Source organism: Crocodylus siamensis, chromosome 12, assembly GCF_052110815.1.
Source record: "Crocodylus siamensis isolate JL-2025a chromosome 12, ASM5211081v1, whole genome shotgun sequence".
NCBI classification, from domain to species: Eukaryota; Metazoa; Chordata; order Crocodylia; family Crocodylidae; genus Crocodylus; species Crocodylus siamensis.
In genome coordinates, this window is record NC_143406.1 from 13,846,433 (window position 1) to 13,861,497 (window position 15,065).

General features: G+C 44.6%; 1 long non-coding RNA gene across 1 annotated transcript; it reads left to right on the plus strand.

Moving 5' to 3' along the window:
• The first annotated feature begins 320 nt into the window (after positions 1–320).
• On the plus strand, positions 321–5,107 carry LOC149854669 (uncharacterized). The gene is made up of 3 exons (XR_016438756.1): positions 321–508; positions 1,298–1,428; positions 3,753–5,107. It is a non-coding gene; the product is annotated as an uncharacterized LOC149854669 (long non-coding RNA).
• Positions 5,108–15,065: the final 9,958 nt, after the last annotated feature.

The window sequence follows — 15,065 nt, forward strand, 5'->3', positions numbered from 1 at the left end:
TAAATAAAAAACCACCACCCGAGGAAGCCTGAAATTAGGCAGCACAGGCACAGGTGTGATGGCAAGGCTCACAGCAAGCAGGACTTGATTTTCACTTGAGCTAGAAGTTACAAGTGAGCTGGGATACCAGGGTTCCCCCTTAGTTCCTCCCTCCAGGCTCTACTCCACTTCACAGCTCAATCATTTGTCCTTTCCAAGTTAGTCATTCCCACATTCAGCCGTTTAAGGCTGCCTTCCAGTTAGCCTGTGTAGCACCAGTGTGCATGTGAGTGAGGCCCCTCCTTTTACGTCATGCATGTGTTCCTCAACACGTACTTGGAAGTGTATGGTGCTGCTCACCTGCCGAGCTCCCATGGAGGCGCGTGGTGGAGGCTGCAGCAGGAGTAGACTTGGCTTTCCTCCTCTCATGTTCATCAGCCACAAGCGCTAGGCTGGCTTAGAGTAGAGCTGTTATCCGTGGCTGTTCTGACCCCCACATGCAGCAGGGAAGGAACTGTGACTTGGGAAGGTGCGTATGAAGTTGGTTCATTCATGGGCTGTTGCGATGTCTGCACTTCCCTTGTTTCGCCTGGGCCCTAAAGTTCTACTACCCAGATAGGAGGCATGGTCAGAGACCTGAGTGCAGGACTTCTGGGTGTCAGGTGTTTCACAAGCTTTCCAAGACCTGGTGGCGTCCAGTGTTGGGTATACCAGTCAACATACAGGGTGTTATTGCACTTGCTGTTCTCTCACATTTCTAGCTCCCAGAACCAATTTTAAGATGAAGATGGTGGCTATTCAGGATTTGGGCAGTGGAAGATCTCTGAAGGTGTCCCTATAACTCCCAGGTTGGCCTCAGTGGGACTGGAGTGGGACAGCAACGAGCAGCATGGTCTTTTTCCTCCCCTGCTGCTGGGTTGGGCCCTTAGTCTTGCCTGAGGCACCAAGGATGACCAGGCTGCCCTGTGGGGTGCACAGTCGGTTTAAATGCATGTCGCTAGCAGCCAAGGAACTGAAAAACCAGGAGCTGATTAATTCCATTGTAAAGGTACCTCTCTGGCTACTCTGATGCCTGCAAGATGGACACATCTGGCAGGGTCATCGAACTGAACAGTGGCTGTGGCGCCAATGTGAGGGTCTGTTTCCACTAACCACTTTGCTACTCCTTACACTAAGTACTTCCTAAAAAGGGCATCAGATAATGTTTCACTGTGGTTGCTGTCAGATTTGCAGGGAGAGTCTGTGTTTGCTCTGCTTCCTGGATCTACTTGGTTCAGGACAAGATTAAAACCATCCTCCAATGTCTTTTTTCCTTTAGGAAAGGAATAGAGGTTTTTCAGCTGATGCAAGTGCGGCAGTACAAGCTCATACCATCCCTCCACTGGTTTTGTGTTTACTTTGTGCATGTTGAAGGTGCCTCCGAGGGAATCAAGAAGTTAATGCAAAGAGGTAGCTCTATGGCAAATAACCCACAGACCATTTTCTACCTTCTGAAAACCAGCACATGCTTTAAGGAGATAAAGTTGGATTTGGTTTAATTTCATAGGTCATTCTGTAGTTAGTTTTTTTCCATCCCAAAATGTAATGAAAACAAAGCAAAAATTTCCTGTGGACTTTTTTTCCAGAAGTGTTGCTTTGTGTCACACTGAACATTTCAATGCACCTAAAATGTTTCATTCAACTTTATTTTGTCATGTGGCCTCAGATAAAATTTAAAAAGTGAAACAAAGTTATTTCAAAATGGAAAATCAAAATCTTCTGTTTGGAAAAGCTCATTTTGGCCTTTGCAGAACGCACTTTAAAATGTTTTCCTTTGAAATGAGCTTTCATCAAAATCGTCATGTTCTCCCACAAACTGTTTTGCTTCCAAGTAAATTGGCATTTTGTGGTAGAAAAATGTTCCAATGGATTGTTTCCAATAAGCCTCTGGGAGGGAGCTTTGGGAAGGGAGTCTCTGGGAGGGAGTGGGGTTTGGGAAAGGCAGGCAGGTTGGCTTGGATCATTAGTATGTAATCGACATGGTCCCACTGTTTGGGAATTTTATGATAAAAGAGGTTTTTCGGTGAGAAATGCCAATGCATCAAAACCAAATCGTTTTGCAGCAACATTGGTTCTGATGAGCTTCCAGCAAAACACACAGGTTTCTGGTGGAAATCTGTCAGGCTTCTTGCCAGATCACCTAGTGAGCTCCTGTAGCATCTGGGCTGCCAGGGTCTGTGACTATGGCATTCCTAGTCCATCTGGATAGGATGCCCCATTTGGGGCAACCCAGCTTGTCATGGGTCTCAGGACTTCCCAGCTTCCTGCAAAGAGTTTTTTGCTATGAGGATCTGAATTTCTAAGTTTAGCCAAAGTAAGTGAATTGGAGAATCACTGGTCACTAGCCTTGCCCTCTCCTTGATTGTGATTGTATGGATAATAGCATCCCTGGAGATAAGGGTCTCACTGTGCCAAGAGTAGTCAACACGGAGTAAGAGATGGCCCCTGGTGCCAGCTGTGCTAAGCTGAACAAGATAGAAGCTGGGACCAGCACCGTACCTAGACTCCTGGTGGTCCCGGATAAACTTTTAGTATTGGGCCCCTCTTCACCAGAGATAATGATAATAATACTTATTTCCACTGTTTTTAGGCCCCCTTTCTGTCTGGGCCCTGGGCAGCTGCCCAGTTCATCCATGCCTGTGTCTGGCCCTGGCTGGGAGAAAGGAAGCCTTATCTACTGTTACTATCAATGGTGAAGCTGGCCCATTTCTGAAAAGCTCTGCTAAACAGCATGGCCTTTGAACACCTGATAAATATCCCTTTCAAAATAAGAATTTCTTCCAAACTCTTTAATACCTTCCCCATGTGACATGCCATTTTTCTTGATTGTAATCATTGTATTAAAATTTAATATACAGTATTAATAAAACATACTTAATGGCAACCCACATAATACTTTGGATGCTGCTGTTTGCTACAGATGCATGTGTGATCAAATAAGAGTGTGTGTTAATCCTTTCCGGGCATCCAGGTGGTGGGGAATTTTTTGGCACTTCATCTGGAGTACCCTTCCGTGCAGGCAGAACTGTTGTGTGGCGCTGGCAGCACCCGACACCCAGATGCAGTGAAGAAAAAAATAATGTGTAGGCACCAAGCATTTTCTGCCTTTTTGCTTGAAACAAGTGTCTTCTGGGGACCTAAAAATAGCAAGAGCAGGGTATCTGATAGCTGAACACTTTACAGAAACCTGTGTAAATTGACATCATGAACATCTGTTCACCAGAGCGCCCCAAGGGGTGACAAAGTCCAACAGTCACAAACTCCTCCAAGGCCATTTTAAGTTGGACATAAGGAAAAACTTCTTTACTGTCCGAGCCCCCAAGGTCTGGAATAGGCTCCCTTCAGAGGTGGTGCAAGCACCTACTCTGGACTCCTTTAAGAAGTGTTTGGCTGCTTATCTTGCTGGGATCCTGTGACCCCAGCTGACTTCCTGCCCCTGGGGTAGGGGGCTGGACTCGATGATCTCCCGAGGTCCCTTCCAGCCCTAATGTCTATGAAATCTATGAAATCATCTGGGAAGGAGTCGAGGCTGAGAGAGAGAAGTAACGAGAGCAAATAAAGACTCGGGCACGAGAAAAAGTGAGAGAAGCAAGAGGAGTGCGGTGGTGAGTGTGAAGGATGACTTAGAGACAAGAGGGATGGCATTGAGGAGCGGCAGGAGGAAAGAAAAAGGGGGGCTGAGGGGAAGAGCAGGAGACATGGTAAGTTAAGTAAATTCACATTTATTTCTCCAGGAATTTGCTTCAAACGCTCTTCCTGCCCTCACTGAACATTTGCTGTTTGGACGTCCTCCACCAAGGAGAGGAACAAAACTGCTCTGTGTTACAGCACCGGTGGCGAAGGTGAACACTGGGTCACTGGCAGGCTGCTGCGCTCCGTGCCTGTGTGCTCCACCTGAGGTGCACCGCATGTGCAGAGGGGTGAAGCAGAGGCTTGAAGTGCTCCCTGGGGGCTGTATTGTACGTGCCATATGGTACTGGAGACAAACTCTTGTGGTAATTATCCATCTCTAAATCCTCCTTTAGTTCCATGGAAACTATTATTATCAGCTATGTACAGCGGAGGCTAGTGACCCTGGTATTGTTCCACAGCATCTCCCCAACTCTGTTTAAATGCAGAGTGAGCAAGCTAGCCCAGGACTATGTAATCCTATACCACCATGGCCAGTCAGATGCGTTCAGAGGGAGGATAATGCTGCATGATAGCTCCCGTTTAAATTAGGCCCCTGAATATCAGCACCAATGAAAGGGTTTTCAGCACCAGGGAGGATAAAATTATTTTTACCCTTAGCCTAACCTCGCCGTGCCCTGCACAGCAGATAACAGATATGCTGCAGCTCATTGCGACTACAACAAACCTATTGTGTGGGCACGGTATAGGTTAAAATGAACAATGAGAGACATTGTTGGTGATCTGTTGCTGAAAGTTTTTTTTAAATGCATGTTATGTCCTTATTGTGAAGGAATAGGGCATCCACAGTATCACTGTCTAGAGACATGATGATCGTGTGTCTTGAAGGCTCCTTATTACACAGCCCACTCCACTTTAAAGAGGATTCCCAGTTTCCTATGCAATCCTATGTGATATAAGCTTTCAGTGGTCTCTGACATCTACATTAACGGCTTCTCTAGGTACGAAAAGTTGTCATGATTTAATGATACCACCACTGGGGAACTTGCAGCTGTTCAGTGTGAAACCAAGTTATTCCAGTATAAAGGTGTTTTATAATACAATAACTACTCCCATAACCCATGTTGTTCTTGTTATACTGATATAACTATTTGAAAAAAAAAATCATACCCTCACTAGAAGGGATTATGTGGATTTGAACCATGTGTGGACTGTGTCCAGTGTCCTCATTACATAGGTGCAAATTCTCTCTCTGTTCAAAAAACTAGCATCTGTGTCATGAGAAGAAGCTCATTTTATATGCCAATTAAGACAACACCTACTGACACAGATAGATGTCTGGTGGGTTTGTATGAACAAGACTGATCGCTTAAACCATGTTAAGACAGTCTGTAGCCTGGACTTGGTTGAAATTTCTTGTCACTTAAACGTTCAGTTAATAAAAAAAATTAATTTTGTATCTTTGAAAGCTGTTGAAAAACTAAAACATTTTCACCAGAAACATTTTAGAAAACAATAACATTTTTGGATTTTTTCTTTGAAAAATAAAATTGTATCTTTTCCAACCACTGCTGTACTTTTACTGTGGCTGCTACTGGTTTCAGATGGGATTGGGATGGGATGGGATTGGGAATATTTGGGAACTGGGAATATTGGGATGGGATTGGGAGTATTTGGAATGGGATTGGGCAGTGTTTGACCTTTTAGCATGACTTGGCTATCTGAGTGGGAGGAAGGAGAAACGTTTGTATGACAGCCACTGGTGGGTGACAAGGTCACAAACAAGTGAGGAGGCTATGGTGCAGATACTTAGCAATCACTGTGTTACAGGCTCCTCCAAATAGGCAAGTTCTCTGCAGTCGGGATTTACTAGCTTTCAAACATAACCACCGGCTGCAACAAAACCACTGACACACTGGATACAAAACTCTCAAACAAGACAATGCTTTGGGCCCTTCCCTACTAGTTTGCAGTATATTTTAGGCTCCCACTGGAGGAAAAAATATGTAGCTAAGATTTTGAGAAGCAACTAACAACTTTATAGTAGAGGTGACAGATTTGCAGAAAGTTCCCAACTCCTTTAAATTACCTCAAGTCAGGTCAAGTCAAATCACTAGCGTCCAGGCTTGCTTTGGCCCCCTGTGCCCAAAATGTCCCTGACCACATTCCAATCCCCACAGGTGATGGAGAGTGCAGAGATGGGATAGAGGCACATCCCACTTTGGCCTATGCCCAGGCTCTCTCTACCATCCTGTCCTCTTTAGAAAGCCAGCAGTGAGCCAGCCAGTTCTGATAGCTCCACAGACCCATGTAGGACAGAAGGCAGCCTACAGCTGGATGACATTTTATACAAGTGTAGAATGTCTTGCAAGATGTTCTCCAATTAGTCATCATCACTCACAATATGTTTTACATATTACCGCACAGTTTACAGTCAGTCAGACTAATACAATTGCCGTGCAGCTGCTCACAGCAAGACACAAAGGTTATGGCACTGTGTACATAAGCAAGCTGTGAAAGTTACAGCCATCCAGTGCCTTTACCCTCTTGTGCTTTTAAAAGCCAACAGAAGCAGAAACAAATAGCGAGCTCGCCTCTCGTCTCAGTCCTGGAAAAACATTTGAAAGCATGGAGTGAAAGGAGGGATTTTGTTTTTATAATTTGATTCCCATTGCTGCGGCTGTAGCCAAAGACTTTGGATTCTGGAAAAAGTTCAGAAGTGCTGTTTTTTGGAAGTGGCGGTGTTTATTGGAAAATTACATCTTGCCCAGTAAAAGCTGACAGTATAAGTACTCTAGTCTATTAAAAGCTACAGAAGACACTGTTAAGAGTTTATTTAATGATTGCTGCAGATGGGGTACAGGAGATTGGGGGCTGGCAGTGGCATAATGGGTTGGGGCTCTGTTTGGAGAAGGTGGTGATTGTTACACCTCTCACACTGACTTACAGCATTGTAGTAGAATGGGCAGCAGAAAATGGGTGGGTTTTGCTTTAAAAAAAAGTATTTAAGGTTGACATAGCAACAGAATGAGAGTGGCTGCCAGCTAGGCTTGGGACAGACATTCAAAAAGCCTGAGCCTGAATTGATTCAATCTTTGCAGGTTAGTCTAACCTGGCTAGGCCGAACTCGTTTGTAACTGGATAGACATTCTCTCTGGACTGAGGAAATTCAGGCACATGCCTGCAGTGGCTCAGGCTAGAAGCCAGGAGGTGCTAGAGAAGCCCTCCCCTCCCTTCCACAGTGCTCAGCTTGTAGGGGACATACCCAGGCCTCAGCAGGACCTCTGATTAGGGAGGTCTGCCTGCACTATTCCAGGCTTTTTCCCAGTTGCTGCTCAAGGGGCGGGAGTGTTGCCAGGTCCCAACCCCGGGCTGCAATTTCAGAGCAAAAGGGGGAAGTGGGGAACACAGTGCATGAATCTACTGGTTATACAGAGCTTTTCAATCTCTCTCTCCCTCCTTCTTTATATTGTCTGCAGCAAATGACAGGCAAGCAAGCCAACAGGGAGCTGATAACAGTGTTTATCACCTCATCAGCAAAGCAATAGCTTCTCTCCATCAATTCAAACTCTTCTTAAACACCTTGCCAGCTGACCTGTTGATTAGCTCCAAAAAGCCCTAAGCAGACTCTGTTCTGTCTGCCTGTCCCAGTGAAATTGGACACAGGCAGACAGATACCTCTCAGCATTAGCTAGCAAACGACATGCCTAGGTTCTGTGGGACTGGGGTCCATGCTGTGGGAGATGGGAGAGAGGGAGGAGGGGACTCCTGCTTGAGCAGCAAGCAACATGGGGGGGATAGGGCAGGGGGAAGCCAGGCAGACCCTGCTGTGCCCGCAGTCTCTCCTGGAGCTCCAGCCAGGGAGCAGAGGGGAGGGGCCAGCTCTGCTGTGAAGCAGAGAGCCCCGCCCAGCCCAGAGAGCATGCCAGGATGCTGGGGGTCTCTGATTTAATTTAAACCAGCAAGGGGGCTGGGACAGACATTGCATAAACTGGTTTGACCCAAATCTGTTATGTCTGATACTATATTTACCCAGTTTATCTCAAAATGGTTTCAGTTTATGTGCACTGAATATCTGTTCTGTTACAGGTTTAAACCAGTTTCTGATCACTTAAACCAGTTTATGTGTAATGTCTGTCCCTAGTCCCAGAGACCAGCATTGCAAATTGCACTGAGAGAGGTCAGGACCAACGGTGCCTAAGACTGGCAGCCCTCAGCTCCAGCGGGCTAGCTTTAACAAAGACTCTCTTTGGCTCAGATCAGTGGGTGAGCTTCTAATATTTCTCAAAGCTCTTTGGATTCCAGAATAAGAACTATATGGGAGGTGAGGAAGAGGGTGATTCTCCTGCAGCAGTGCAAGGCCTAGGTCAAACCCCACTGAAATGGATAGATGAACTCCTTTTGACAGGCAAAATTTGGATCGCGTCCTTAATGCACAATCTGTTCTTGCTTGGCACAATGGTAGCTGGACCAGGAGGGAGATTAACACCACTGCCCCAAGGGCTAGAAAGCAAAGGAATAGTTGCCCTGCCAAAGGGTTATTGCTCATTAACTGTCATGCCAAAGCTGTCCTTAAGACAGCCTCCAGTTACACCTTGTCTGCCAGCTGTTGATCTCCATTTAGAGATCAGTTAGCAGGTACTGATTCCCTTGCCCAGGCCTGACAATTTCTAGTTCAGCTTGTTGTTAAAGAAAAACATCTTGGGTGTCAGTCTGTGGAATGGGGAGCACCGATATAGGTGTGATATAGAAACTTCTTCTGTTTCTTTATCACACCTACCACTGCAATATCAGAGGACCTTCCAAATTCCCCTCTGTCACATGCCTGTTTTCTCATCTGTGTTTGAGGTGACCTCACCTCTGTCATATGCTTGTTCTCTCATCCTCTCCTCAGGTGGAGAAGTGAATGCCTAGGAGTGTGCTGTTTTGGGATTTATGTATCCAAGTAGAGAAGGCAGGTCAGAAAATCACACCTGCCTCTTGCAACAGAACGTGATCCCTGCAGCTGGGAAAAAGTGAACCAAAACTTTTTAAAATCCAGGCACGGTACTTGCCTCAGTTGTCCTCACTGCCAGGAGTTCCAGATATTGACCCTAGCCAAATTAACTAGTGTTTCTGTGTCATCAAGCTCTTGTAACATAGGACATAGTAAAGAGGCAAGGCCAGCCCATTTGTTTGTTACACTGTCCCTAAAGGCTGTGGGAGAAAGGTCACACAAGGGACTGGGAGCCAGCAGCTTTTTGTTGAAGACTTGACCTGAGTTCTTTTGCTGGAAATGGGAGTGGGAGACAGGAGAGCTCATTTCCCCTCCCCAGCTCTGCCACTGACTTGCTGGATGATCTTGTTCAAGTCGCTTTCCCTCTCTGTGCCTCAGTTTATTCCACTTTTTCACTCTTTCCCCGTCTGACCTATTTAGATTGTGACTTTCCTAGAGAACTTACCGTTCCTCACTACATCTAACCCAATAGGACTCTGAGCTCAGTTGAGACTTTTAGGTGCTACTGCATTGCAAATGGTTAAAATGATGTCATGTGGAAACTTCCAGCGAGGCTCAGTACCTCTCGGTCCATTTGAGAAGTCCTTCCACTTCCCCATCACTAATGATGCAAGGTTGGTTCACCGGCTAGCAGTCAGCCGACTGATGCTAACATACGGCAGTGAAGAATCTGGCCTGTGGTGTAGCCTGCAGGGTTGGCTGGGAAGGTGGCTTTTCAAACTGTCATCTGGAGCTGCCCTTCCCCCTGAATAACTATTCCACTACCATCAGTAGAGCGCAGTTTTTTTAAAACAAGAGAGCCCCCCGTCAGAGCTGCTTAGAGCCATCTCACCATAATTCAGTTTTACAAGTAACGTTAGGCTAAATCCAAATCAACATTGCTTTCAACAAACTAACATTATAATGCTTTTGGCCTGGTAGCAGGGTGTATGTTGCCATATTTGTCTCAAGGAAGCAAAATAAAACATGACATTTACTGACAGTCTGTTTCAAAAGCGGAAGGGCCTGATCTTACTTAGGCAGGCGTGAATCTGGAGTCAGTCCACTGAGTTGCTCCAGACTTTCACTAGCACAGCTGAGGTCAGAGCCTTCCCAATAAAGCAAGAAAGAGCAACTCACATCAAAGTAGTGGCCTGACAAATCTGTCTTATCTAGGGAACTTGATCTGCGGAGCCATGGCTCTTTGTGGAATAGCGTGTTGTCCTGTTGCATATCAGGAAGCTGATTTTTTTTCAAGATTCACCCGCCAGACAAACCTAACACAGGTGTTAACGTTTCTTAGAGCTTTCCATGCTTAGCTCAAAGTTAATTAGGGGGCAGGATTGTCAAGGATTTTTACATCTGTATTATGGGCTCATGCTCAGAGTTTTATTTTTTTTTTGCTAAACCTCAAGCAAAATGTCACTTAAAAGGCAGTTTAGCTCTGGGAAGAATTTTCCACCCAAATCAGAAGAGACACTTCAAGTCTCCATCAATCCTAGAACATACCAAGTGACTCTCAGCCTCCCTTCTAGACCGTCCAGTCCAGCCTTGACCACTTTGGGTTCCCAGGCTCTAAGAAAAAAATAAAACACAGGTAGCATCTCTGTTTTCTTCTTTGCAGCAGGGTTTTCTGATATCTGTCTCATTCCCAGCCCACCCATGGCCACACACTACAGCAAGGGAATAATTATGTGTGTGCCCAGGGGCCTACCCCCACCTGCTCTTCCTGAGACAAATCTACAGGCTCGTGCATACCCCTGCTCACTCCCTCACTCTTCCATGACCTGAGTTTCATTGTGCACACAAGCTCACCACTGCAGGATGCTGTTTCCCCCTACAGAGATGACCTCTGTCCCACTCCAGGCACACAAGCCTGCATACTTCCACATATACACACAGTGACTTTCTTTCTGTGCACTCACTTCCTTGTAACAATTTGCCCTTCATGCACACACTTGCATGCAGGCATCCCATCCCCAGTTCCCCCTGATAGGGCTTATTTGAGGAAGCTCACAGCTGAGACAACATGTCCTGCTTTTTTGGCGTTATTCTCTACCCCTTCAGATCTTGCTATGTTACTTTGGTGATAAATTGTCATAATAAACTCTTCAATAATATGGAGATAGGTCGTTACTCATCATTGCAAGGCTCTGCAAAGATCATAAATCTGCAATAAAAGCCATTTGTTTGGTTTGGAGAATCCAGACCTTCACCATTTGGAAGGATTCATTTCCCCCATCTTCCTCAGTTAATCATTCTCTAAGTCCTCATAAATATCACAGGAAAAAAAATGACCTACTCATGCTGTGCTATAAAAGTATGATGCTATGCTATGAGTTTTTACTTCTCAGCTATGTGACAAAAAGCTCAGCAGGGTACTTGGGAGGTGTGATACCAAGCGCTTGCCTTGAGCATTTTCAGGTTAGAAAAGCACATGGAAGAGAGTGTGATGAAAGCTTCCATGTAGCTTAGCCCATATAGTAAGGAAATTGCTTGAAGCACATCCGCGCATGCACACACACATACAAGGTGTATATATACTAGGTATGTTTGCATGCATGTGAGATCATCTATTCCTGAAAAAGCAAAATGATTTTTCTTTTGGATAGCATAAAAATCAATAGTGCAACAAACACATTCAGCAATTGGATCAGTTTCTTTTTTTCCTCACCACCAGAAAAGAACTTAATATAATGAAATTAAAAAAAAGAAAAATGAACCAAAACTGTTGAGTTCCTTTTTTGCTTATTTTTTTGAGCATTTGGTGGGGGGGAAAGGAGGGTCACATTTTCTAGCTTTTATTCCTGCACCTGTAAGAAGTAGAACCCTTAATTTTTAAATGAAAACCGAGATCTCTAAGTCATGATTCTGGAAGGCTGGTGTTTCAGGAAAAACACTAAATATAGGCAGATAAAATGATAATGATTGGTTACAATTAAACATTTTGAAAATTGAAAAATCCAGTTTTCTGGTTCAGAACAATTTTTCCTTTCCAAATATAAATTATGGAGAGTAAAAAACAAAATAATAGTCAAAATGAGATGTTTTGAAACTAGAGGAAGAAACATTCTTACATTTTTAATTCCAGATTGGACTTTGTGGCCCATGTCAGGAGGAAGAAATTTAAAAATATATTTTTTTATGGGATAGCAAAGCAATTTCTCACCTTGCTTTACAGAGACTGTTCAAAGCAAAACCTCTCTGCTGCTACAGTTTGAACTAAGCGGATGTGCTGTAGGTAGGGCTCTAATTGATTCGTATCTGTGTATCACATACAGCAGTGCGTTACACAAGTTTGGCCCATATAGCTCTAGCAATGTGTTTCCATCCTGTTCTGGTCCATTTTTTGCCACTGCTCTTGTGGACAGCCCTGATAACCTAACCCTGCATTTGAACTGGAGTCTCTTGAGGGTTTATTTCCAGCAACTCTCAGCAGCCGTTCTATATACGTGCAAACGTAGAATGAGGGAGATGCAATGTTATGAGAAAGCTATGCTCAAGTCAAAATATGAGAGGCCATAAGCAGCAGCCATGCATTAGAGTTTTGATTGTATCATTTTTGATAGTTTATTCAGTTTCCCAGCAGTATTCAAGAAGTCGTACATAATACTGAGAGGGCGTGTGTGTGTGTGTGTGTGTGTGTCCAGCTCATATGATCTGCTTTGCAATTCATTCTGTTCCCCAGGATGCTAAGAAATATGCCTAGCGTGACGAAGCTTCAGTGCCATTTCTCTCTGGAGAAGGATCTTTCTGGCCTTAGCATGAGAAATCCACTGATAAAGGCCAGTTCTGATCTCCTACACCACCCCAGTCCTGGAGCAGCTCCAGCTGGATGGGTGGAACGACTGTGGGTTATATGGCAGAGTGTGTGTGCGTGGTTTCTGCTTCTTAATCAGGGGACCATCTCTTCACCCATGTCGAAGTATTGACAGGAGGTGAGTGGGATGCATTCCCACTGGAGAAACAGCCCCCCTGCTCTGCATCTCTCTTCCACTCTATTCTATGCGGGGTCTTGTCTGGTCATCGCCACTGTCCCTTCCAGAAGTAATGTGACCTGTCCCCCTTGCCTCTGGTGGTTTTTCTCCCCATCCCTTCTGTCCCACTAAAGTTGAAGTGGTGTGGGGATTATATTTTCAAGCATGTAGTATTGTATTAGATAGAGGCTGAGCTGTGAGCTTCTCCAAAAAGGCCAGGAATGCAGGGAGGACTCTGGTTCCAGCCACAGCCCTTTGTGGTAGAGTCCTGCTCATCAAGCACCATCAGCGGGGTTTGATGATGACCAGCCTGAGCCACACTGCTCAGATGGCTAGTGATCACCTGTGACTCCTGAAAGCACAGGGCCTGCTAAAGTAACTGCACCTGTCCTCCTTCTGTCTGCCTGCTGTCATCAGCCGGCCCTAGGGTCTGTATTAATGAGTGCGATCTGCAGTGTGGCAAATGGAAGAAGGATCTGTTCTCTTTTATGCTTTGGCTGAAAGTGGGCAGCTGTGCCTTTTGGGAATATTTGGGTTTAATGAAATCCGGAGTGGGTCTTGCCTGGTGGGGGTTTTGTCATGGTGGCACTGAGCAGCCTTTCTCAGGGCTGCACGAGGGAAGTTGAAGTGAATGTATGCTGGGGAGCAGCCCCCAGGATTGATTTATGCACCTTGGTTTAAAGCAGAACCTATATAAGCAAGCAATAAATCATAGTCTTGGTGGAACACAGAGCTATTGCCTGCGACACGGCAAGTGATGGGGAGGGAGTTAGAAAAGAAAGGAAAGAACGGAAGGGAAAGAAAATTGTCTATTTTTTATTAAATTGCTTGAGCTTCGGTATTAGTGGGTTAGGGTTTGATTTGGGATTAGGAGCTTGGGAACTAGGAAGTGCTATCTTTGCCTTCATATAACCTCATTAACTCTGTAATGTTAAACACATTCTTCCCCCTTTCTGTCTCTCTGTGGCCTGCTTCCTCCCAGAGTAGCAGCACATCTCTCATATATCTCTGTGAAACCCTCACAGTCAATGTTCGGGATCCTTTCTTAGCTGTTATTGTCTCTGCCTTCAGATATCTATGCAGGTATACACTTAAGTCCAAGATAAACACTTCCTTGGCCCCTCATTTATTGCTGATATAAACTCCTATAAAGCTCACCACTATGCTAGCTATCATGCCCTCTATCGCCTTTTTGCAAAATGTAATCCATAAAATGCTTTCATGGTAACCTTATACATCGGCAACCAGTGATAACATCTCGAGGCCCCCGTGACAGACAGGAACTCGCAAGCATGGAGTTAATAATGCAAACTTTCAAAAAATGAAACTGGCAGAAAGAGACGAGGAAGGGAATAAAAGAGGCCGGTGTGGCTGTAATTGGGACCATGTGAGCTTCCTTAGAGAGGGATTAGGGGAAAGAGACAGGCCTCGCCCGCGAAGATTAGTTTCAATTAGACGGGCTGGAGGCGAAAGTCAGGACTTGGTGAAAGATTAAAACAAGAAGGGAGAAAGTTTCCATTGCTTTTGCTCCGGGCCTGCACAAGAGGGTTCAGTGAGATCAGGCTAATTGAAGGCAAGGCTTGCATGGAAGTTAGGAAGAACTTGCATTAATTGATTCGATGCTGTAATTTTTTTTTTTACTCGCAGTGTTTTGGGGTTTTTTAGCATTACTTTATTATTATTATTTTTTGTAGAGACCGAAATGTTGAGGTAGGGGGAATCGCACACAATTCTGCAAAGATAAAACAGAACAGAAGCGAGAGCAGGGCTCAGCCACCCCATAGCTGATGCTCTCCTTTTCATGGTCTCCTTTCAGCTTAGTATCAACTATTTGAACTAAATTGATGATGTCGTTATTACTACCGTACAGCTAAGCTCCTTGTTTCACACATTAAAAAGTCTGTTCCCTTGACAGATTTGTTTTTCCCACAAGGAGATCTAATTTAGAGCATTATTCAAAAGTACTCTATAAAAACTATAGTACAGGAGTCATCATCCTGACTTGCATTTTCCAATTCCCAGGTTGCGTAAAAAAAGTGTATTCTCTTATCTCCCCAGGACTACCAGCCAGAATACATCTCCATGAAAGGGCAAAATTAAGAGACATGTTAGCCTGCCTCTGATTGGGACCTTTAAGTGTCAGGGTAATAATAATGATAATAATGCTAGTGGGGAAGTTGTATTCCCCTGGGCTTCCATGACAAAGGGATTCATAAAAATTAGACATGAAAAAGATGTGTTGATATCCTCACCCAGTGCTGGATTGCTCTCTGCAATCTATTCTTCAATACTTTGTCCAACTTTAGATAGAATGAGCAAAGTGGGTTATGACTTCCTTTGATAGGTGATTATTCCAAATCATAGTAGATTTCCACATTAGGAATTTTTTTCCCCCGATAACACAATAACAAATTTTATAGCCAATCTGCCTATATTAGATCAATATTTTTATTCCATTAATGTTG